The sequence below is a fragment of the Pleurodeles waltl genome, chromosome 4_1 (genome assembly GCF_031143425.1).
Source record: "Pleurodeles waltl isolate 20211129_DDA chromosome 4_1, aPleWal1.hap1.20221129, whole genome shotgun sequence".
NCBI classification, from domain to species: domain Eukaryota; kingdom Metazoa; phylum Chordata; class Amphibia; order Caudata; family Salamandridae; genus Pleurodeles; species Pleurodeles waltl.
Window position 1 is genome coordinate 54,168,454 of NC_090442.1, and position 20,831 is coordinate 54,189,284.

Consider the following 20,831-nt stretch of genomic DNA (forward strand, 5'->3'; position numbering starts at 1 on the left):
ACAGTAGTGATGAGGCCCATGCATTCGCATGGGACACCTATGAACAAAGTTTGCATGGCAAGCCTTGGACTGCCAAACGTTCACATGCTGATGGCAGGAATCAGATGCAGGAGACTGAAACTATGAATGTTTCTGCTTTTGCTAAGGACAGTGGTTTGGGGCCAGTGTTGTGCTTGACAGAGCACGACATCAGCCTGCTCTCTGGCTGCTCCCGGGAGAAGTGGCTGACAGAAAGCACCCTCCAGACCACCAGCAATCTTGTGTTTCACAACATGCCACTGTCACTGGACTTTCCTTCTGGGAAAGCCTAGTCACTGACCTGGCCAGATTCCCTGTCCTCCCCAAAATCCTGGGGAGAAACGGGCAGAGTTCTGCGCCCTGCGCCCTCTTTCGCGTCCCTAACGCGCTCACAACGCGCCCTACAGCCCTGGTCGGGCACAGCCCTGGTCGGGCTCATACCACTGGGGCCTCTGCCGAGGAAGAGCCCCGGAAGCCTAGGGCCAGGCCTATTGCACAGGCATCTTAGACCAGGCCATTCCGGGATTGCTGTGTTTCACGTCCTGCCCTTCAACACTCCTGGGAGGGCTTTCCCTGAGAACCCTCATGTCTCTCCCCTCCCAGGAGGCTGTGGTTCTATGCAAAATAGGGGGTGCACCACGGGCCGTCCCCTTTCCTCTCTCTCGCCAATATCTTTCACCAAAGCTGAGCCCTGAAGGTAAATGTATCTATCTGGCTGAGGGGCCAGGGAGGGCCTTTGCCTGCAGTCTTACAAGCCAGAGTGCAGAGAAGGCAGCAGCTCTGGGACCGGGACTCTGCTCAAAGACATATCTAACATGCCACAGTGGTGCTGAGATGGGCAAGACACGTGTCTCACAGGCTGGCAGCACACCAAGACAGTGGCAGGAAACTATGCTAACAAGGAAAGAGAAAAGTCACGTGTCTCGTGGCCTTCCCACCATTAGACAGTAGTCTGCGCAAGAAAACATCCAACAGTGACAGGACAACCAAGCAAATGACAAACGCCGTGCTGAATAAAGTCATCTTACATGACATTTCGTACAAAGGCCCAGATCATGGGGATGATCGCGCAGAAGCAGCAAGTATCAGAGCCACCGAACCTGAGGTGAGTTACACGAGGAGAAAGGGCGACATGGGGACAGGGGCTAGGGGCTCAGGGAACAGCTACCACAATGCAACTTCGGGTGTGGGGATGCCACTCATTGCGGGTACTGCCCTGGGATTTCCTTTTAGAAAGAATCGCTGGTTAAAGTGTAGTGCACAAAAAACCCAACTCCTCGATTACACTATTAGATAACATCCTTTAACTGCCCCACCCACCCTGTGTGAGTCTCACCCACTTCCCGCCTGCTCCCTCTAGTCTGAGAGTTGTATCTCCACAAAAAACACACAGTGGGGCTCAATGAGCTGCTCATGTCTGACATGGACACCTAAGCAGTGCTGGATTCACAACCTGAAAGCCTGCAAAGGAAAGTGTGCCCGGCAGAAGATAAGCTGCCTGGCAACTCATAACCTTCTTCTAAGAGAAGTAAGACATGTCACAATGGAGTCTAAGCCTACCTGTCTTATGCCAGGACCTTAGAGCTGCAGGCAGGAGCACAAAGGTAAAAACATATATTGAGTCCCAACACGCTCACTGCGGTGGTTGGTCTCTGTGGCGCAATCGGTTAGCGCGTTCGGCTGTTAACCGAAAGGTTGGTGGTTCAAGCCCACCCAGGGACGTATGCTTTTGCCTACATCAAGTCCTGAATTAAAACACAGCTGTCTGGCTTTGCTCTTAGAGCTCTCGCTTTGCCTGCGTGACATGCTCTATCTCAACATTTCTATCTTCTCTCATCTCTTCACCTCTAGTCATTTCCACCAATAGGACTTGAAACGGGACACCAAGCCTTCTACTTTAACCACAGGCGTACTGAGGGCCAATAAAAGGCACAGAAGCATTTCTTGATCCGGGGCTGAGAACTGCATGCACAGGGACCTCGTGGCGCAACGGTAGCGCGTCTGACTCCAGATCAGAAGGTTGCGTGTTCAAATCACGTCGGGGTCACTCTTTGACATTTTTTTGCCCACCAAGTCTATATCTCTGACTTCTAAAGCAAAGCCAAAAGAAGGGCGCTTTGCATTGGCCGGGAATCGAACCCGGGCCTCCCGCGTGGCAGGCGAGAATTCTACCACTGAACCACCAATGCTTCACTTACATAGGCTGAGCAGAGAGCCCTGCCGAAGACAGTAGTGATGAGGCCCATGCATTCGCATGGGACACCTATGAACAAAGTTTGCATGGCAAGCCTTGGACTGCCAAACGTTCACATGCTGATGGCAGGAATCAGATGCAGGAGAAAGAAACTATGAATGTTTCTGCTTTTGCTAAGGACAGTGGTTTGGGGCCAGTGTTGTGCTTGACAGAGCACGACATCAGCCTGCTCTCTGGCTGCTCCCGGGAGAAGTGGCTGACAGAAAGCACCCTCCAGACCACCAGCAATCTTGTGTTTCACAACATGCCACTGTCACTGGACTTTCCTTCTGGGAAAGCCTAGTCACTGACCTGGCCAGATTCCCTGTCCTCCCCAAAATCCTGGGGAGAAACGGGCAGAGTTCTGCGCCCTGCGCCCTCTTTCGCGTCCCTAACGCGCTCCCAATGCGCCCTACAGCCCTGGTCGGGCACAGCCCTGGTCGGGCTCATACCACTGGGGCCTCTGCCGAGGAAGAGCCCCGGAAGCCTAGGGCCAGGCCTATTGCACAGGCATCTTAGACCAGGCCATTCCGGGATTGCTGTGTTTCACGTCCTGCCCTTCAACACTCCTGGGAGGGCTTTCCCTGAGAACCCTCATGTCTCTCCCCTCCCAGGAGGCTGTGGTTCTATGCAAAATAGGGGGTGCACCACGGGCCGTCCCCTTTCCTCTCTCTCGCCAATATCTTTCACCAAAGCTGAGCCCTGCAGGTAAATGTATCTATCTGGCTGAGGGGCCAGGGAGGGCCTTTGCCTGCAGTCTTACAAGCCAGAGTGCAGAGAAGGCAGCAGCTCTGGGACCGGGACTCTGCTCAAAGACATATCTAACATGCCACAGTGGAGCTGAGATGGGCAAGACACGTGTCTCACAGGCAGGCAGCACAACAAGACAGTGGCAGGAAACTATGCTAACAAGGAAAGAGAAAAGTCACGTGTCTCGTGGCCTTCCCACCATTAGACAGTAGTCTGCACAAGAAAACATCCAACAGTGACAGGACAACCAAGCAAATGACAAACGCCGTGCTGAATAAAGTCATCTTACATGACATTTCGTCTAAAGGCCCAGATCATGGGGATGATCGCGCAGAAGCAGCAAGTATCAGAGCCACCGAACCTGAGGTGAGTTACACGAGGAGAAAGGGCGACATGGGGACAGGGGCTAGGGGCTCAGGGAACAGCTACCACAATGCAACCTCGGGTGTGGGGATGCCACTCATTGCGGGTACTGCCCTGGGATTTCCTTTTAGAAAGAATCGCTGGTTAAAGTGTAGTGCACAAAAAACCCAACTCCTCGATTACACTATTAGATAACATCCTTTAACTGCCCCACCCACCCTGTGTGAGTCTCACCCACTTCCCGCCTGCTCCCTCTAGTCTGAGAGTTGTATCTCCACAAAAAACACACAGTGGGGCTCAATGAGCTGCTCATGTCTGACATGGACACCTAAGCAGTGCTGGATTCACAACCTGAAAGCCTGCAAAGGAAAGTGTGCCCGGCAGAAGATAAGCTGCCTGGCAACTCAGAACCTTCTTCTAAGAGAAGTAAGACATGTCACAATGGAGTCTAAGCCTACCTGTCTTATGCCAGGACCTTAGAGCTGCAGGCAGGAGCACAAAGGTAAAAACATATATTGAGTGCCAACACGCTCACTATGGTGGTTGGTCTCTGTGGCGCAATCGGTTAGCGCGTTCGGCTGTTAACCGAAAGGTTGGTGGTTCAAGCCCACCCAGGGACGTATGCTTTTGCCTACATCAAGTCCTGAATTAAAACACAGCTGTCTGGCTTTGCTCTTAGAGCTCTCGCTTTGCCTGCGTGACATGCTCTATCTCAACATTTCTATCTTCTCTCATCTCTTCACCTCTAGTCATTTCCACCAATAGGACTGGAAACGGGCCACCAAGCCTTCTACTTTAACCACAGGCGTACTGAGGGCCAATAAAAGGCACAGAAGCATTTCTTGATCCGGGGCTGAGAACTGCATGCACAGGGACCTCGTGGCGCAACGGTAGCGCGTCTGACTCCAGATCAGAAGGTTGCGTGTTCAAATCACGTCGGGGTCACTCTTTTACATTTTTTTGCCCACCAAGTCTATATCTCTGACTTCTAAAGCAAAGCCAAAAGAAGGGTACTTTGCATTGGCCGGGAATCGAACCCGGGCCTCCCGCGTGACAGGCAAGAATTCTACCACTGAACCACCAATGCTTCACTTACATAGGCTGAGCAGAGAGCCCTGCCGTAGACAGTAGTGATGAGGCCCATGCATTCGCATGGGACACCTATGAACAAAGTTTGCATGGCAAGCCTTGGACTGCCAAACGTTCACATGCTGATGGCAGGAATCAGATGCAGGAGACTGAAACTATGAATGTTTCTGCTTTTGCTAAGGACAGTGGTTTGGGGCCAGTGTTGTGCTTGACAGAGCACGACATCAGCCTGCTCTCTGGCTGCTCCCGGGAGAAGTGGCTGACAGAAAGCACCCTCCAGACCACCAGCAATCTTGTGTTTCACAACATGCCACTGTCACTGGACTTTGCTTCTGGGAAAGCCTAGTCACTGACCTGGCCAGATTCCCTGTCCTCCCCAAAATCCTGGGGAGAAACAGGCAGAGTTCTGCGCCCTGCGCCCTCTTTCGCGTCCCTAACGCGCTCACAACGCGCCCTACAGCCCTGGTCGGGCACAGCCCTGGTCGGGCTCATACCACTGGGGCCTCTGCCGAGGAAGAGCCCCGGAAGCCTAGGGCCAGGCCTATTGCACAGGCATCTTAGACCAGGCCATTCCGGGATTGCTGTGTTTCACGTCCTGCCCTTCAACACTCCTGGGAGGGCTTTCCATGAGAACCCTCATGTCTCTCCCCTCCCAGGAGGCTGTGGTTCTATGCAAAATAGGGGGTGCACCACGGGCCGTCCCCTTTCCTCTCTCTCGCCAATATCTTTCACCAAAGCTGAGCCCTGCAGGTAAATGTATCTATCTGGCTGAGGGGCCAGGGAGGGCCTTTGCCTGCAGTCTTACAAGCCAGAGTGCAGAGAAGGCAGCAGCTCTGGGACCGGGACTCTGCTCAAAGACATATCTAACATGCCACAGTGGAGCTGAGATGGGCAAGACACGTGTCTCACAGGCTGGCAGCACACCAAGACAGTGGCAGGAAACTATGCTAACAAGGAAAGAGAAAAGTCACGTGTCTCGTGGCCTTCCCACCATTAGACAGTAGTCTGCGCAAGAAAACATCCAACAGTGACAGGACAACCAAGCAAATGACAAACGCCGTGCTGAATAAAGTCATCTTACATGACAATTCGTACAAAGGCCCAGATCATGGGGATGATCGCGCAGAAGCAGCAAGTATCAGAGCCACCGAACCTGAGGTGAGTTACACGAGGAGAAAGGGCGACATGGGGACAGGGGCTAGGGGCTCAGGGAACAGCTACCACAATGCAACCTCGGGTGTGGGGATGCCACTCATTGCGGGTACTGCCCTGGGATTTCCTTTTAGAAAGAATCGCTGGTTAAAGTGTAGTGCACAAAAAACCCAACTCCTCGATTACACTATTAGATAACATCCTTTAACTGCCCCACCCACCCTGTGTGAGTCTCACCCACTTCCCGCCTGCTCCCTCTAGTCTGAGAGTTGTATCTCCACAAAAAACACACAGTGGGGCTCAATGAGCTGCTCATGTCTGACATGGACACCTAAGCAGTGCTGGATTCACAACCTGAAAGCCTGCAAAGGAAAGTGTGCCCGGCAGAAGATAAGCTGCCTGGCAACTCAGAACCTTCTTCTAAGAGAAGTAAGACATGTCACAATGGAGTCTAAGCCTACCTGTCTTATGCCAGGACCTTAGAGCTGCAGGCAGGAGCACAAAGGTAAAAACATATATTGAGTCCCAACACGCTCACTGCGGTGGTTGGTCTCTGTGGCGCAATCGGTTAGCGCGTTTGGCTGTTAACCGAAAGGTTGGTGGTTCAAGCCCACCCAGGGACGTATGCTTTTGCCTACATCAAGTCCTGAATTAAAACACAGCTGTCTGGCTTTGCTCTTAGAGCTCTCGCTTTGCCTGCGTGACATGCTCTATCTCAACATTTCTATCTTCTCTCATCTCTTCACCTCTAGTCATTTCCACCAATAGGACTGGAAACGGGCCACCAAGCCTTCTACTTTAACCACAGGCGTACTGAGGGCCAATAAAAGGCACAGAAGCATTTCTTGATCCGGGGCTGAGAACTGCATGCACAGGGACCTCGTGGCGCAACAGTAGCGCGTCTGACTCCAGATCAGAAGGTTGCGTGTTCAAATCACGTCGGGGTCACTCTTTGACATTTTTTTGCCCACCAAGTCTATATCTCTGACTTCTAAAGCAAAGCCAAAAGAAGGGCGCTTTGCATTGGCCGGGAATCGAACCCGGGCCTCCCGCGTGGCAGGCGAGAATTCTACCACTGAACCACCAATGCTTCACTTACATAGGCTGAGCAGAGAGCCCTGCCGTAGACAGTAGTGATGAGGCCCATGCATTCGCATGGGACACCTATGAACAAAGTTTGCATGGCAAGCCTTGGACTGCCAAACGTTCACATGCTGATGGCAGGAATCAGATGCAGGAGACTGAAACTATGAATGTTTCTGCTTTTGCTAAGGACAGTGGTTTGGGGCCAGTGTTGTGCTTGACAGAGCACGACATCAGCCTGCTCTCTGGCTGCTCCCGGGAGAAGTGGCTGACAGAAAGCACCCTCCAGACCACCAGCAATCTTGTGTTTCACAACATGCCACTGTCACTGGACTTTCCTTCTGGGAAAGCCTAGTCACTGACCTGGCCAGATTCCCTGTCCTCCCCAAAATCCTGGGGAGAAACGGGCAGAGTTCTGCGCCCTGCGCCCTCTTTCGCGTCCCTAACGCGCTCCCAACGCGCCCTACAGCCCTGGTCGGGCACAGCCCTGGTCGGGCTCATACCACTGGGGCCTCTGCCGAGGAAGAGCCCCGGAAGCCTAGGGCCAGGCCTATTGCACAGGCATCTTAGACCAGGCCATTCCGGGATTGCTGTGTTTCACTTCCTGCCCTTCAACACTCCTGGGAGGACTTTCCCTGAGAACCCTCATGTCTCTGCCCTCCCAGGAGGCTGTGGTTCTATGCAAAATAGGGGGTGCACCACGGGCCGTCCCCTTTCCTCTCTCTCGCCAATATCTTTCACCAAAGCTGAGCCCTGCAGGTAAATGTATCTATCTGGCTGAGGGGCCAGGGAGGGCCTTTGCCTGCAGTCTTACAAGCCAGAGTGCAGAGAAGGCAGCAGCTCTGGGACCGGGACTCTGCTCAAAGACATATCTAACATGCCACAGTGGAGCTGAGATGGGCAAGACACGTGTCTCACAGGCAGGCAGCACAACAAGACAGTGGCAGGAAACTATGCTAACAAGGAAAGAGAAAAGTCACGTGTCTCGTGGCCTTCCCACCATTAGACAGTAGTCTGCGCAAGAAAACATCCAACAGTGACAGGACAACCAAGCAAATGACAAACGCCGTGCTGAATAAAGTCATCTTACATGACATTTCGTATAAAGGCCCAGATCATGGGGATGATCGCGCAGAAGCAGCAAGTATCAGAGCCACCGAACCTGAGGTGAGTTACACGAGGAGAAAGGGCGACATGGGGACAGGGGCTAGGGGCTCAGGGAACAGCTACCACAATGCAACCTCGGGTGTGGGGATGCCACTCATTGCGGGTACTGCCCTGGGATTTCCTTTTAGAAAGAATCGCTGGTTAAAGTGTAGTGCACAAAAAACCCAACTCCTCGATTACACTATTAGATAACATCCTTTAACTGCCCCACCCACCCTGTGTGAGTCTCACCCACTTCCCGCCTGCTCCCTCTAGTCTGAGAGTTGTATCTCCACAAAAAACACACAGTGGGGCTCAATGAGCTGCTCATGTCTGACATGGACACCTAAGCAGTGCTGGATTCACAACCTGAAAGCCTGCAAAGGAAAGTGTGCCCGGCAGAAGATAAGCTGCCTGGCAACTCAGAACCTTCTTCTAAGAGAAGTAAGACATGTCACAATGGAGTCTAAGCCTACCTGTCTTATGCCAGGACCTTAGAGCTGCAGGCAGGAGCACAAAGGTAAAAACATATATTGAGTCCCAACACTCTCACTGCGGTGGTTGGTCTCTGTGGCGCAATCGGTTAGCGCGTTCGGCTCTTAACCGAAAGGTTGGTGGTTCAAGCCCACCCAGGGACGTATGCTTTTGCCTACATCAAGTCCTGAATTAAAACACAGCTGTCTGGCTTTGCTCTTAGAGCTCTCGCTTTGCCTGCGTGACATGCTCTATCTCAACATTTCTATCTTCTCTCATCTCTTCACCTCTAGTCATTTCCACCAATAGGACTGGAAATGGGCCACCAAGCCTTCTACTTTAACCACAGGCGTACTGAGGGCCAATAAAAGGCACAGGAGCATTTCTTGATCCGGGGCTGAGAACTGCATGCACAGGGACCTCGTGGCGCAACGGTAGCGCGTCTGACTCCAGATCAGAAGGTTGCGTGTTCAAATCACGTCGGGGTCACTCTTTGACATTTTTTTCCCCACTAAGCCTATATCTCTGACTTCTAAAGCAAAGCCAAAAGAAGGGCGCTTTGCATTGGCCGGGAATCGAACCCGGGCCTCCCGCGTGGCAGGCGAGAATTCTACCACTGAACCACCAATGCTTCACTTTCATAGGCTGAGCAGAGAGCCCTGCCGTAGACAGTAGTGATGAGGCCCATGCATTCGCATGGGACACCTATGAACAAAGTTTGCATGGCAAGCCTTGGACTGCCAAACGTTCACATGCTGATGGCAGGAATCAGTTGCAGGAGACTGAAACTATGAATGTTTCTGCTTTTGCTAAGGACAGTGGTTTGGGGCCAGTGTTGTGCTTGACAGAGCACGACATCAGCCTGCTCTCTGGCTGCTCCCGGGAGAAGTGGCTGACAGAAAGCACCCTCCAGACCACCAGCAATCTTGTGTTTCACAACATGCCACTGTCACTGGACTTTCCTTCTGGGAAAGCCTAGTCACTGACCTGGCCAGATTCCCTGTCCTCCCCAAAATCCTGGGGAGAAACGGGCAGAGTTCTGCGCCCTGCGCCCTCTTTCGCGTCCCTAACGCGCTCCCAACGCGCCCTACAGCCCTGGTCGGGCACAGCCCTGGTCGGGCTCATACCACTGGGGCCTCTGCCGAGGAAGAGCCCCGGAAGCCTAGGGCCAGGCCTATTGCACAGGCATCTTAGACCAGGCCATTCCGGGATTGCTGTGTTTCACGTCCTGCCCTTCAACACTCCTGGGAGGACTTTCCCTGAGAACCCTCATGTCTATGCCCTCCCAGGAGGCTGTGGTTCTATGCAAAATAGGGGGTGCACCACGGGCCGTCCCCTTTCCTCTCTCTCGCCAATATCTTTCACCAAAGCTGAGCCCTGCAGGTAAATGTATCTATCTGGCTGAGGGGCCAGGGAGGGCCTTTGCCTGCAGTCTTACAAGCCAGAGTGCAGAGAAGGCAGCAGCTCTGGGACCGGGACTCTGCTCAAAGACATATCTAACATGCCACAGTGGAGCTGAGATGGGCAAGACACGTGTCTCACAGGCAGGCAGCACAACAAGACAGTGGCAGGAAACTATGCTAACAAGGAAAGAGAAAAGTCACGTGTCTCGTGGCCTTCCCACCATTAGACAGTAGTCTGCGCAAGAAAACATCCAACAGTGACAGGACAACCAAGCAAATGACAAACGCCGTGCTGAATAAAGTCATCTTACATGACATTTCATATAAAGTCCCAGATCATGGGGATGATCGCGCAGAAGCAGCAAGTATCAGAGCCACCGAACCTGAGGTGAGTTACACGAGGAGAAAGGGCGACATGGGGACAGGGGCTAGGGGCTCAGGGAACAGCTACCACAATGCAACCTCGGGTGTGGGGATGCCACTCATTGCGGGTACTGCCCTGGGATTTCCTTTTAGAAAGAATCGCTGGTTAAAATGTAGTGCACAAAAAACCCAACTCCTCGATTACACTATTAGATAACATCCTTTAACTGCCCCACCCACCCTGTGTGAGTCTCACCCACTTCCCGCCTGCTCCCTCTAGTCTAAGAGTTGTATCTTCACAAAAAACACACAGTGGGGCTCAATGAGCTGCTCATGTCTGACATGGACACCTAAGCAGTGCTGGATTCACAACCTGAAAGCCTGCAAAGGAAAGTGTGCCCGGCAGAAGATAAGCTGCCTGGCAACTCAGAACCTTCTTCTAAGAGAAGTAAGACATGTCACAATGGAGTCTAAGCCTACCTGTCTTATGCCAGGACCTTAGAGCTGCAGGCAGGAGCACAAAGGTAAAAATATATATTGAGTCCCAACACTCTCACTGCGGTGGTTGGTCTCTGTGGCGCAATCGGTTAGCGCGTTCGGCTCTTAACCGAAAGGTTGGTGGTTCAAGCCCACCCAGGGACGTATGCTTTTGCCTACATCAAGTCCTGAATTAAAACACAGCTGTCTGGCTTTGCTCTTAGAGCTCTCGCTTTGCCTGCGTGACATGCTCTATCTCAACATTTCTATCTTCTCTCATCTCTTCACCTCTAGTCATTTCCACCAATAGGACTGGAAATGGGCCACCAAGCCTTCTACTTTAACCACAGGCGTACTGAGGGCCAATAAAAGGCATAGAAGCATTTCTTGATCCGGGGCTGAGAACTGCATGCACAGGGACTTCGTGGCGCAACGGTAGCGCGTCTGACTCCAGATTAGAAGGTTGCGTGTTCAAATCACGTCGGGGACACTCTTTGACATTTTTTTCCCCACTAAGTCTATATCTCTGACTTCTAAAGCAAAGCCAAAAGAAGGGCGCTTTGCATTGGCCGGGAATCGAACCCGGGCCTCCCGCGTGGCAGGCGAGAATTCTACCACTGAACCACCAATGCTTCACTTACATAGGCTGAGCAGAGAGCCCTGCCGTAGACAGTAGTGATGAGGCCCATGCATTCGCATGGGACACCTATGAACAAAGTTTGCATGGCAAGCCTTGGACTGCCAAACGTTCACATGCTGATGGCAGGAATCAGATGCAGGAGACTGAAACTATGAATGTTTCTGCTTTTGCTAAGGACAGTGGTTTGGGGCCAGTGTTGTGCTTGACAGAGCACGACATCAGCCTGCTCTCTGGCTGCTCCCGGGAGAAGTGGCTGACAGAAAGCACCCTCCAGACCACCAGCAATCTTGTGTTTCACAACATGCCACTGTCACTGGACTTTCCTTCTGGGAAAGCCTAGTCACTGACCTGGCCAGATTCCCTGTCCTCCCCAAAATCCTGGGGAGAAACGGGCAGAGTTCTGCGCCCTGCGCCCTCTTTCGCGTCCCTAACGCGCTCCCAATGCGCCCTACAGCCCTGGTCGGGCACAGCCCTGGTCGGGCTCATACCACTGGGGCCTCTGCCGAGGAAGAGCCCCGGAAGCCTAGGGCCAGGCCTATTGCACAGGCATCTTAGACCAGGCCATTCCGGGATTGCTGTGTTTCACGTCCTGCCCTTCAACACTCCTGGGAGGACTTTCCCTGAGAACCCTCATGTCTCTGCCCTCCCAGGAGGCTGTGGTTCTATGCAAAATAGGGGGTGCACCACGGGCCGTCCCCTTTCCTCTCTCTCGCCAATATCTTTCACCAAAGCTGAGCCCTGCAGGTAAATGTATCTATCTGGCTGAGGGGCCAGGGAGGGCCTTTGCCTGCAGTCTTACAAGCCAGAGTGCAGAGAAGGCAGCAGCTCTGGGACCGGGACTCTGCTCAAAGACATATCTAACATGCCACAGTGGAGCTGAGATGGGCACGACACGTGTCTCACAGGCAGGCAGCACAACAAGACAGTGGCAGGAAACTATGCTAACAAGGAAAGAGAAAAGTCACGTGTCTCGTGGCCTTCCCACCATTAGACAGTAGTCTGCGCAAGAAAACATCCAACAGTGACAGGACAACCAAGCAAATGACAAACGCCGTGCTGAATAAAGTCATCTTACATGACATTTCGTATAAAGGCCCAGATCATGGGGATGATCGCGCAGAAGCAGCAAGTATCAGAGCCACCGAACCTGAGGTGAGTTACACGAGGAGAAAGGGCGACATGGGGACAGGGGCTAGGGGCTCAGGGAACAGCTACCACAATGCAACCTCGGGTGTGGGGATGCCACTCATTGCGGGTACTGCCCTGGGATTTCCTTTTAGAAAGAATCGCTGGTTAAAGTGTAGTGCACAAAAAACCCAACTCCTCGATTACACTATTAGATAACATCCTTTAACTGCCCCACCCACCCTGTGTGAGTCTCACCCACTTCCCGCCTGCTCCCTCTAGTCTGAGAGTTGTATCTCCACAAAAAACACACAGTGGGGCTCAATGAGCTGCTCATGTCTGACATGGACACCTAAGCAGTGCTGGATTCACAACCTGAAAGCCTGCAAAGGAAAGTGTGCCCGGCAGAAGATAAGCTGCCTGGCAACTCAGAACCTTCTTCTAAGAGAAGTAAGACATGTCACAATGGAGTCTAAGCCTACCTGTCTTATGCCAGGACCTTAGAGCTGCAGGCAGGAGCACAAAGGTAAAAACATATATTGAGTCCCAACACGCTCAATGCGGTGGTTGGTCTCTGTGGCGCAATCGGTTAGCGCGTTCAGCTGTTAACCGAAAGGTTGGTGGTTCAAGCCCACCCAGGGACGTATGCTTTTGCCTACATCAAGTCCTGAATTAAAACACAGCTGTCTGGCTTTGCTCTTAGAGCTCTCGCTTTGCCTGCGTGACATGCTCTATCTCAACATTTCTATCTTCTCTCATCTCTTCACCTCTAGTCATTTCCACCAATAGGACTGGAAATGGGCCACCAAGCCTTCTACTTTAACCACAGGCGTACTGAGGGCCAATAAAAGGCACAGAAGCATTTCTTGATCCGGGGCTGAGAACTGCATGTACAGGGACCTCGTGGCGCAACGGTAGCGCGTCTGACCCCAGATCAGAAGGTTGCGTGTTCAAATCACGTCGGGGACACTCTTTGACATTTTTTTCCCCACTAAGTCTATATCTCTGACTTCTAAAGCAAAGCCAAAAGAAGGGCGCTTTGCATTGGCCGGGAATCGAACCCGGGCCTCCCGCGTGGCAGGCGAGAATTCTACCACTGAACCACCAATGCTTCACTTACATAGGCTGAGCAGAGAGCCCTGCCGTAGACAGTAGTGATGAGGCCCATGCATTCGAATGGGACACCTATGAACAAAGTTTGCATGGCAAGCCTTGGACTGCCAAACGTTCACATGCTGATGGCAGGAATCAGATGCAGGAGACTGAAACTATGAATGTTTCTGCTTTTGCTAAGGACAGTGGTTTGGGGCCAGTGTTGTGCTTGACAGAGCACAACATCAGCCTGCTCTCTGGCTGCTCCCGGGAGAAGTGGCTGACAGAAAGCACCCTCCAGACCACCAGCAATCTTGTGTTTCACAACATGCCACTGTCACTGGACTTTCCTTCTGGGAAAGCCTAGTCACTGACCTGGCCAGATTCCCTGTCCTCCCCAAAATCCTGGGGAGAAACGGGCAGAGTTCTGCGCCCTGCGCCCTCTTTCGCGTCCCTAACGCGCTCCCAATGCGCCCTACAGCCCTGGTCGGGCACAGCCCTGGTCGGGCTCATACCACTGGGGCCTCTGCCGAGGAAGAGCCCCGGAAGCCTAGGGCCAGGCCTATTGCACAGGCATCTTAGACCAGGCCATTCCGGGATTGCTGTGTTTCACGTCCTGCCCTTCAACACTCCTGGGAGGGCTTTCCCTGAGAACCCTCATGTCTCTCCCCTCCCAGGAGGCTGTGGTTCTATGCAAAATAGGGGGTGCACCACGGGCCGTCCCCTTTCCTCTCTCTCGCCAATATCTTTCACCAAAGCTGAGCCCTGCAGGTAAATGTATCTATCTGGCTGAGGGGCCAGGGAGGGCCTTTGCCTGCAGTCTTACAAGCCAGAGTGCAGAGAAGGCAGCAGCTCTGGGACCGGGACTCTGCTCAAAGACATATCTAACATGCCACAGTGGAGCTGAGATGGGCAAGACACGTGTCTCACAGGCAGGCAGCACAACAAGACAGTGGCAGGAAACTATGCTAACAAGGAAAGAGAAAAGTCACGTGTCTCGTGGCCTTCCCACCATTAGACAGTAGTCTGCGCAAGAAAACATCCAACAGTGACAGGACAACCAAGCAAATGACAAACGCCGTGCTGAATAAAGTCATCTTACATGACATTTCGTATAAAGGCCCAGATCATGGGGATGATCGCGCAGAAGCAGCAAGTATCAGAGCCACCGAACCTGAGGTGAGTTACACGAGGAGAAAGGGCGACATGGGGACAGGGGCTAGGGGCTCAGGGAACAGCTACCACAATGCAACCTCGGGTGTGGGGATGCCACTCATTGCGGGTACTGCCCTGGGATTTCCTTTTAGAAAGAATCGCTGGTTAAAGTGTAGTGCACAAAAAACCCAACTCCTCGATTACACTATTAGATAACATCCTTTAACTGCCCCACCCACCCTGTGTGAGTCTCACCCACTTCCCGCCTGCTCCCTCTAGTCTGAGAGTTGTATCTCCACAAAAAACACACAGTGGGGCTCAATGAGCTGCTCATGTCTGACATGGACACCTAAGCAGTGCTGGATTCACAACCTGAAAGCCTGCAAAGGAAAGTGTGCCCGGCAGAAGATAAGCTGCCTGGCAACTCAGAACCTTCTTCTAAGAGAAGTAAGACATGTCACAATGGAGTCTAAGCCTACCTGTCTTATGCCAGGACCTTAGAGCTGCAGGCAGGAGCACAAAGGTAAAAACATATATTGAGTGCCAACACGCTCACTGTGGTGGTTGGTCTCTGTGGCGCAATCGGTTAGCGCGTTCGGCTGTTAACCGAAAGGTTGGTGGTTCAAGCCCACCCAGGGACGTATGCTTTTGCCTACATCAAGTCCTGAATTAAAACACAGCTGTCTGGCTTTGCTCTTAGAGCTCTCGCTTTGCCTGCGTGACATGCTCTATCTCAACATTTCTATCTTCTCTCATCTCTTCACCTCTAGTCATTTCCACCAATAGGACTGGAAACGGGCCACCAAGCCTTCTACTTTAACCACAGGCGTACTGAGGGCCAATAAAAGGCACAGAAGCATTTCTTGATCCGGGGCTGAGAACTGCATGCACAGGGACCTCGTGGTGCAACGGTAGCGCGTCTGACTCCAGATCAGAAGGTTGCGTGTTCAAATCATGTCGGGGTCACTCTTTTACATTTTTTTGCCCACCAAGTCTATATCTCTGACTTCTAAAGCAAAGCCAAAAGAAGGGCGCTTTGCATTGGCCGGGAATCGAACCCGGGCCTCCCGCGTGACAGGCAAGAATTCTACCACTGAACCACCAATGCTTCACTTACATAGGCTGAGCAGAGAGCCCTGCCGTAGACAGTAGTGATGAGGCCCATGCATTCGCATGGGACACCTATGAACAAAGTTTGCATGGCAAGCCTTGGACTGCCAAACGTTCACATGCTGATGGCAGGAATCAGATGCAGGAGACTGAAACTATGAATGTTTCTGCTTTTGCTAAGGACAGTGGTTTGGGGCCAGTGTTGTGCTTGACAGAGCACGACATCAGCCTGCTCTCTGGCTGCTCCCGGGATATGTGGCTGACAGAAAGCACCCTCCAGACCACCAGCAATCTTGTGTTTCACAACATGCCACTGTCACTGGACTTTCCTTCTGGGAAAGCCTAGTCACTGACCTGGCCAGATTCCCTGTCCTCCCCAAAATCCTGGGGAGAAACAGGCAGAGTTCTGCGCCCTGCGCCCTCTTTCGCGTCCCTAACGCGCTCACAACGCGCCCTACAGCCCTGGTCGGGCACAGCCCTGGTCGGGCTCATACCACTGGGGCCTCTGCCGAGGAAGAGCCCCGGAAGCCTAGGGCCAGGCCTATTGCACAGGCATCTTAGACCAGGCCATTCCGGGATTGCTGTGTTTCACGTCCTGCCCTTCAACACTCCTGGGAGGGCTTTCCCTGAGAACCCTCATGTCTCTCCCCTCCCAGGAGGCTGTGGTTCTATGCAAAATAGGGGGTGCACCACGGGCCGTCCCCTTTCCTCTCTCTCGCCAATATCTTTCACCAAAGCTGAGCCCTGCAGGTAAATGTATCTATCTGGCTGAGGGGCCAGGGAGGGCCTTTGCCTGCAGTCTTACAAGCCAGAGTGCAGAGAAGGCAGCAGCTCTGGGACCGGGACTCTGCTCAAAGACATATCTAACATGCCACAGTGGAGCTGAGATGGGCAAGACACGTGTCTCACAGGCTGGCAGCACACCAAGACAGTGGCAGGAAACTATGCTAACAAGGAAAGAGAAAAGTCACGTGTCTCGTGGCCTTCCCACCATTAGACAGTAGTCTGCGCAAGAAAACATCCAACAGTGACAGGACAACCAAGCAAATGACAAACGCCGTGCTGAATAAAGTCATCTTACATGACATTTCGTACAAAGGCCCAGATCATGGGGATGATCGCGCAGAAGCAGCAAGTATCAGAGCCACCGAACCTGAGGTGAGTTACACGAGGAGAAAGGGCGACATGGGGACAGGGGCTAGGGGCTCAGGGAACAGCTACCACAATGCAACCTCGGGTGTGGGGATGCCACTCATTGCGGGTACTGCCCTGGGATTTCCTTTTAGAAAGAATCGCTGGTTAAAGTGTAGTGCACAAAAAAACCAACTCCTCGATTACACTATTAGATAACATCCTTTAACTGCCCCACCCACCTTGTGTGAGTCTCACCCACTTCCCGCCTGCTCCCTCTAGTCTGAGAGTTGTATCTCCACAAAAAACACACAGTGGGGCTCAATGAGCTGCTCATGTCTGACATGGACACCTAAGCAGTGCTGGATTCACAACCTGAAAGCCTGCAAAGGAAAGTGTGCCCGGCAGAAGATAAGCTGCCTGGCAACTCAGAACCTTCTTCTAAGAGAAGTAAGACATGTCACAATGGAGTCTAAGCCTACCTGTCTTATGCCAGGACCTTAGAGCTGCAGGCAGGAGCACAAAGGTAAAAACATATATTGAGTCCCAACACGCTCACTGCGGTGGTTGGTCTCTGTGGCGCAATCGGTTAGCGCGTTTGGCTGTTAACCGAAAGGTTGGTGGTTCAAGCCCACCCAGGGACGTATGCTTTTGCCTACATCAAGTCCTGAATTAAAACACAGCTGTCTGGCTTTGCTCTTAGAGCTCTCGCTTTGCCTGCGTGACATGCTCTATCTCAACATTTCTATTTTCTCTCATCTCTTCACCTCTAGTCATTTCCACCAATAGGACTGGAAACGGGCCACCAAGCCTTCTACTTTAACCACAGACGTACTGAGGGCCAATAAAAGGCACAGAAGCATTTCTTGATCCGGGGCTGAGAACTGCATGCACAGGGACCTCGTGGCGCAACGGTAGCGCGTCTGACTCCAGATCAGAAGGTTGCGTGTTCAAATCACGTCGGGGTCACTCTTTGACATTTTTTTGCCCACCAAGTCTATATCTCTGACTTCTAAAGCAAAGCCAAAAGAAGGGCGCTTTGCATTGGCCGGGAATCGAACCCGGGCCTCCCGCGTGGCAGGCGAGAATTCTACCACTGAACCACCAATGCTTCACTTACATAGGCTGAGCAGAGAGCCCTGCCGTAGACAGTAGTGATGAGGCCCATGCATTCGCATGGGACACCTATGAACAAAGTTTGCATGGCAAGCCTTGGACTGCCAAACGTTCACATGCTGATGGCAGGAATCAGATGCAGGAGACTGAAACTATGAATGTTTCTGCTTTTGCTAAGGACAGTGGTTTGGGGCCAGTGTTGTGCTTGACAGAGCACGACATCAGCCTGCTCTCTGGCTGCTCCCGGGAGAAGTGGCTGACAGAAAGCACCCTCCAGACCACCAGCAATCTTGTGTTTCACAACATGCCACTGTCACTGGACTTTCCTTCTGGGAAAGCCTAGTCACTGACCTGGCCAGATTCCCTGTCCTCCCCAAAATCCTGGGGAGAAACGGGCAGAGTTCTGCGCCCTGCGCCCTCTTTCGCGTCCCTAACGCGCTCCCAACGCGCCCTACAGCCCTGGTCGGGCACAGCCCTGGTCGGGCTCATACCACTGGGGCCTCTGCCGAGGAAGAGCCCCGGAAGCCTAGGGCCAGGCCTATTGCACAGGCATCTTAGACCAGGCCATTCCGGGATTGCTGTGTTTCACGTCCTGCCCTTCAACACTCCTGGGAGGGCTTTCCCTGAGAACCCTCATGTCTCTCCCCTCCCAGGAGGCTGTGGTTCTATGCAAAATAGGGGGTGCACCACGGGCCGTCCCCTTTCCTCTCTCTCGCCAATATCTTTCACCAAAGCTGAGCCCTGCAGGTAAATGTATCTATCTGGCTGAGGGGCCAGGGAGGGCCTTTGCCTGCAGTCTTACAAGCCAGAGTGCAGAGAAGGCAGCAGCTCTGGGACCGGGACTCTGCTCAAAGACATATCTAACATGCCACAGTGGAGCTGAGATGGGCAAGACACGTGTCTCACAGGCTGGCAGCACACCAAGACAGTGGCAGGAAACTATGCTAACAAGGAAAGAGAAAAGTCACGTGTCTCGTGGCCTTCCCACCATTAGACAGTAGTCTGCGCAAGAAAACATCCAACAGTGACAGGACAACCAAGCAAATGACAAACGCCGTGCTGAATAAAGTCATCTTACATGACATTTCGTATAAAGGCCCAGATCATGGGGATGATCGCGCAGAAGCAGCAAGTATCAGAGCCACCGAACCTGAGGTGAGTTACACGAGGAGAAAGGGCGACATGGGGACAGGGGCTAGGGGCTCAGGGAACAGCTACCACAATGCAACCTCGGGTGTGGGGATGCCACTCATTGCGGGTACTGCCCTGGGATTTCCTTTTAGAAAGAATCGCTGGTTAAAGTGTAGTGCACAAAAAACCCAACTCCTCGATTACACTATTAGATAACATCCTTTAACTGCCCCACCCACCCTGTGTGAGTCTCACCCACTTCCCGCCTGCTCCCTCTAGTCTGAGAGTTGTATCTTCACAAAAAACACACAGTGGGGCTCAATGAGCTGCTCATGTCTGACATGGACACCTAAGCAGTGCTGGATTCACAACCTGAAAGCCTGCAAAGGAAAGTGTGCCCGGCAGAAGATAAGCTGCCTGGCAACTCAGAACCTTCTTCTAAGAGAAGTAAGACATGTCACAATGGAGTCTAAGCCTACCTGTCTTATGCCAGGACCTTAGAGCTGCAGGCAGGAGCACAAAGGTAAAAACATATATTGAGTCCCAACACGCTCACTGCGGTGGTTGGTCTCTGTGGCGCAATCGGTTAGCGCGTTCGGCTGTTAACCGAAAGGTTGGTGGTTCAAGCCCACCCAGGGACGTATGCTTTTGCCTACATCAAGTCCTGAATTAAAACACAGCTGTCTGGCTTTGCTCTTAGAGCTCTCGCTTTGCCTGCGTGACATGCTCTATCTCAACATTTCTATCTTCTCTCATCTCTTCACCTCTAGTCATTTCCACCAATAGGACTGGAAATGGGCCACCAAGCCTTCTACTTTAACCACAGGCGTACTGAGGGCCAATAAAAGGCACAGAAGCATTTCTTGATCCGGGGCTGAGAACTGCATGCACAGGGACCTCGTGGCGCAACGGTAGCGCGTCTGACTCCAGATCAGAAGGTTGCGTGTTCAAATCACGTCGGGGTCACTCTTTGACATTTTTTTCCCCACTAAGTCTATATCTCTGACTTCTAAAGCAAAGCCAAAAGAAGGGCGCTTTGCATTGGCCGGGAATCGAACCCGGGCCTCCCGCGTGGCAGGCGAGAATTCTACCACTGAACCACCAATGCTTCACTTACATAGGCTGAGCAGAGAGCCCTGCCGTAGACAGTAGTGATGAGGCCCATGCATTCGCATGGGACACCTATGAACAAAGTTTGCATGGCAAGCCTTGGACTGCCAAACGTTCACATGCTGATGGCAGGAATCAGATGCAGGAGACTGAAACTATGAATGTTTCTGCTTTTGCTAAGGACAGTGGTTTGGGGCCAGTGTTGTGCTTGACAGAGCACGACATCAGCCTGCTCTCTGGCTGCTCCTGGGAGAAGTGGCTGACAGAAAGCACCCTCCAGACCACCAGCAATCTTGTGTTTCACAACATGCCACTGTCACTGGACTTTCCTTCTGGGAAAGCCTAGTCACTGACCTGGCCAGATTCCCTGTCCTCCCCAAAATCCTGGGGAGAAACGGGCAGAGTTCTGCGCCCTGCGCCCTCTTTCGCGTCCCTAACGCGCTCCCAATGCGCCCTACAGCCCTGGTCGGGCACAGCCCTGGTCGGGCTCATACCACTGGGGCCTCTGCCGAGGAAGAGCCCCGGAAGCCTAGGGCCAGGCCTATTGCACAGGCATCTTAGACCAGGCCATTCCGGGATTGCTGTGTTTCACGTCCTGCCCTTCAACACTCCTGGGAGGACTTTCCCTGAGAACCCTCATGTCTCTGCCCTCCCAGGAGGCTGTGGTTCT

General features: G+C 52.7%; 18 non-coding genes across 18 annotated transcripts; 9 read left to right on the forward strand and 9 right to left on the reverse strand.

Annotated features, from left to right (window-relative positions):
• Positions 1–1,666: 1,666 nt before the first annotated feature.
• Positions 1,667–1,740, forward strand: TRNAN-GUU (transfer RNA asparagine (anticodon GUU)). Its single transcript has one exon. It is a non-coding gene; the product is annotated as a tRNA-Asn (tRNA).
• A 253-nt stretch (positions 1,741–1,993) lies between these two features.
• Positions 1,994–2,065, forward strand: TRNAW-CCA (transfer RNA tryptophan (anticodon CCA)). Its single transcript has one exon. It is a non-coding gene; the product is annotated as a tRNA-Trp (tRNA).
• A 71-nt stretch (positions 2,066–2,136) lies between these two features.
• TRNAG-GCC (transfer RNA glycine (anticodon GCC)) lies at positions 2,137–2,207 on the reverse strand. Its single transcript has one exon. It is a non-coding gene; the product is annotated as a tRNA-Gly (tRNA).
• A 1,703-nt stretch (positions 2,208–3,910) lies between these two features.
• Positions 3,911–3,984, forward strand: TRNAN-GUU (transfer RNA asparagine (anticodon GUU)). Its single transcript has one exon. It is a non-coding gene; the product is annotated as a tRNA-Asn (tRNA).
• Positions 3,985–4,237: 253 nt separating this feature from the next.
• TRNAW-CCA (transfer RNA tryptophan (anticodon CCA)) lies at positions 4,238–4,309 on the forward strand. The gene has a single exon. It is a non-coding gene; the product is annotated as a tRNA-Trp (tRNA).
• A 71-nt stretch (positions 4,310–4,380) lies between these two features.
• Positions 4,381–4,451, reverse strand: TRNAD-GUC (transfer RNA aspartic acid (anticodon GUC)). The gene has a single exon. It is a non-coding gene; the product is annotated as a tRNA-Asp (tRNA).
• A 2,173-nt stretch (positions 4,452–6,624) lies between these two features.
• Positions 6,625–6,695, reverse strand: TRNAG-GCC (transfer RNA glycine (anticodon GCC)). The gene has a single exon. It is a non-coding gene; the product is annotated as a tRNA-Gly (tRNA).
• A 2,030-nt stretch (positions 6,696–8,725) lies between these two features.
• Positions 8,726–8,797, forward strand: TRNAW-CCA (transfer RNA tryptophan (anticodon CCA)). Its single transcript has one exon. It is a non-coding gene; the product is annotated as a tRNA-Trp (tRNA).
• A 71-nt stretch (positions 8,798–8,868) lies between these two features.
• TRNAG-GCC (transfer RNA glycine (anticodon GCC)) lies at positions 8,869–8,939 on the reverse strand. Its single transcript has one exon. It is a non-coding gene; the product is annotated as a tRNA-Gly (tRNA).
• Positions 8,940–11,112: 2,173 nt separating this feature from the next.
• Positions 11,113–11,183, reverse strand: TRNAG-GCC (transfer RNA glycine (anticodon GCC)). Its single transcript has one exon. It is a non-coding gene; the product is annotated as a tRNA-Gly (tRNA).
• A 2,173-nt stretch (positions 11,184–13,356) lies between these two features.
• Positions 13,357–13,427, reverse strand: TRNAG-GCC (transfer RNA glycine (anticodon GCC)). The gene has a single exon. It is a non-coding gene; the product is annotated as a tRNA-Gly (tRNA).
• A 1,703-nt stretch (positions 13,428–15,130) lies between these two features.
• On the forward strand, positions 15,131–15,204 carry TRNAN-GUU (transfer RNA asparagine (anticodon GUU)). The gene has a single exon. It is a non-coding gene; the product is annotated as a tRNA-Asn (tRNA).
• A 396-nt stretch (positions 15,205–15,600) lies between these two features.
• On the reverse strand, positions 15,601–15,671 carry TRNAD-GUC (transfer RNA aspartic acid (anticodon GUC)). Its single transcript has one exon. It is a non-coding gene; the product is annotated as a tRNA-Asp (tRNA).
• Positions 15,672–17,701: 2,030 nt separating this feature from the next.
• On the forward strand, positions 17,702–17,773 carry TRNAW-CCA (transfer RNA tryptophan (anticodon CCA)). The gene has a single exon. It is a non-coding gene; the product is annotated as a tRNA-Trp (tRNA).
• A 71-nt stretch (positions 17,774–17,844) lies between these two features.
• TRNAG-GCC (transfer RNA glycine (anticodon GCC)) lies at positions 17,845–17,915 on the reverse strand. The gene has a single exon. It is a non-coding gene; the product is annotated as a tRNA-Gly (tRNA).
• A 1,703-nt stretch (positions 17,916–19,618) lies between these two features.
• TRNAN-GUU (transfer RNA asparagine (anticodon GUU)) lies at positions 19,619–19,692 on the forward strand. Its single transcript has one exon. It is a non-coding gene; the product is annotated as a tRNA-Asn (tRNA).
• A 253-nt stretch (positions 19,693–19,945) lies between these two features.
• On the forward strand, positions 19,946–20,017 carry TRNAW-CCA (transfer RNA tryptophan (anticodon CCA)). Its single transcript has one exon. It is a non-coding gene; the product is annotated as a tRNA-Trp (tRNA).
• Positions 20,018–20,088: 71 nt separating this feature from the next.
• On the reverse strand, positions 20,089–20,159 carry TRNAG-GCC (transfer RNA glycine (anticodon GCC)). The gene has a single exon. It is a non-coding gene; the product is annotated as a tRNA-Gly (tRNA).
• Positions 20,160–20,831: the final 672 nt, after the last annotated feature.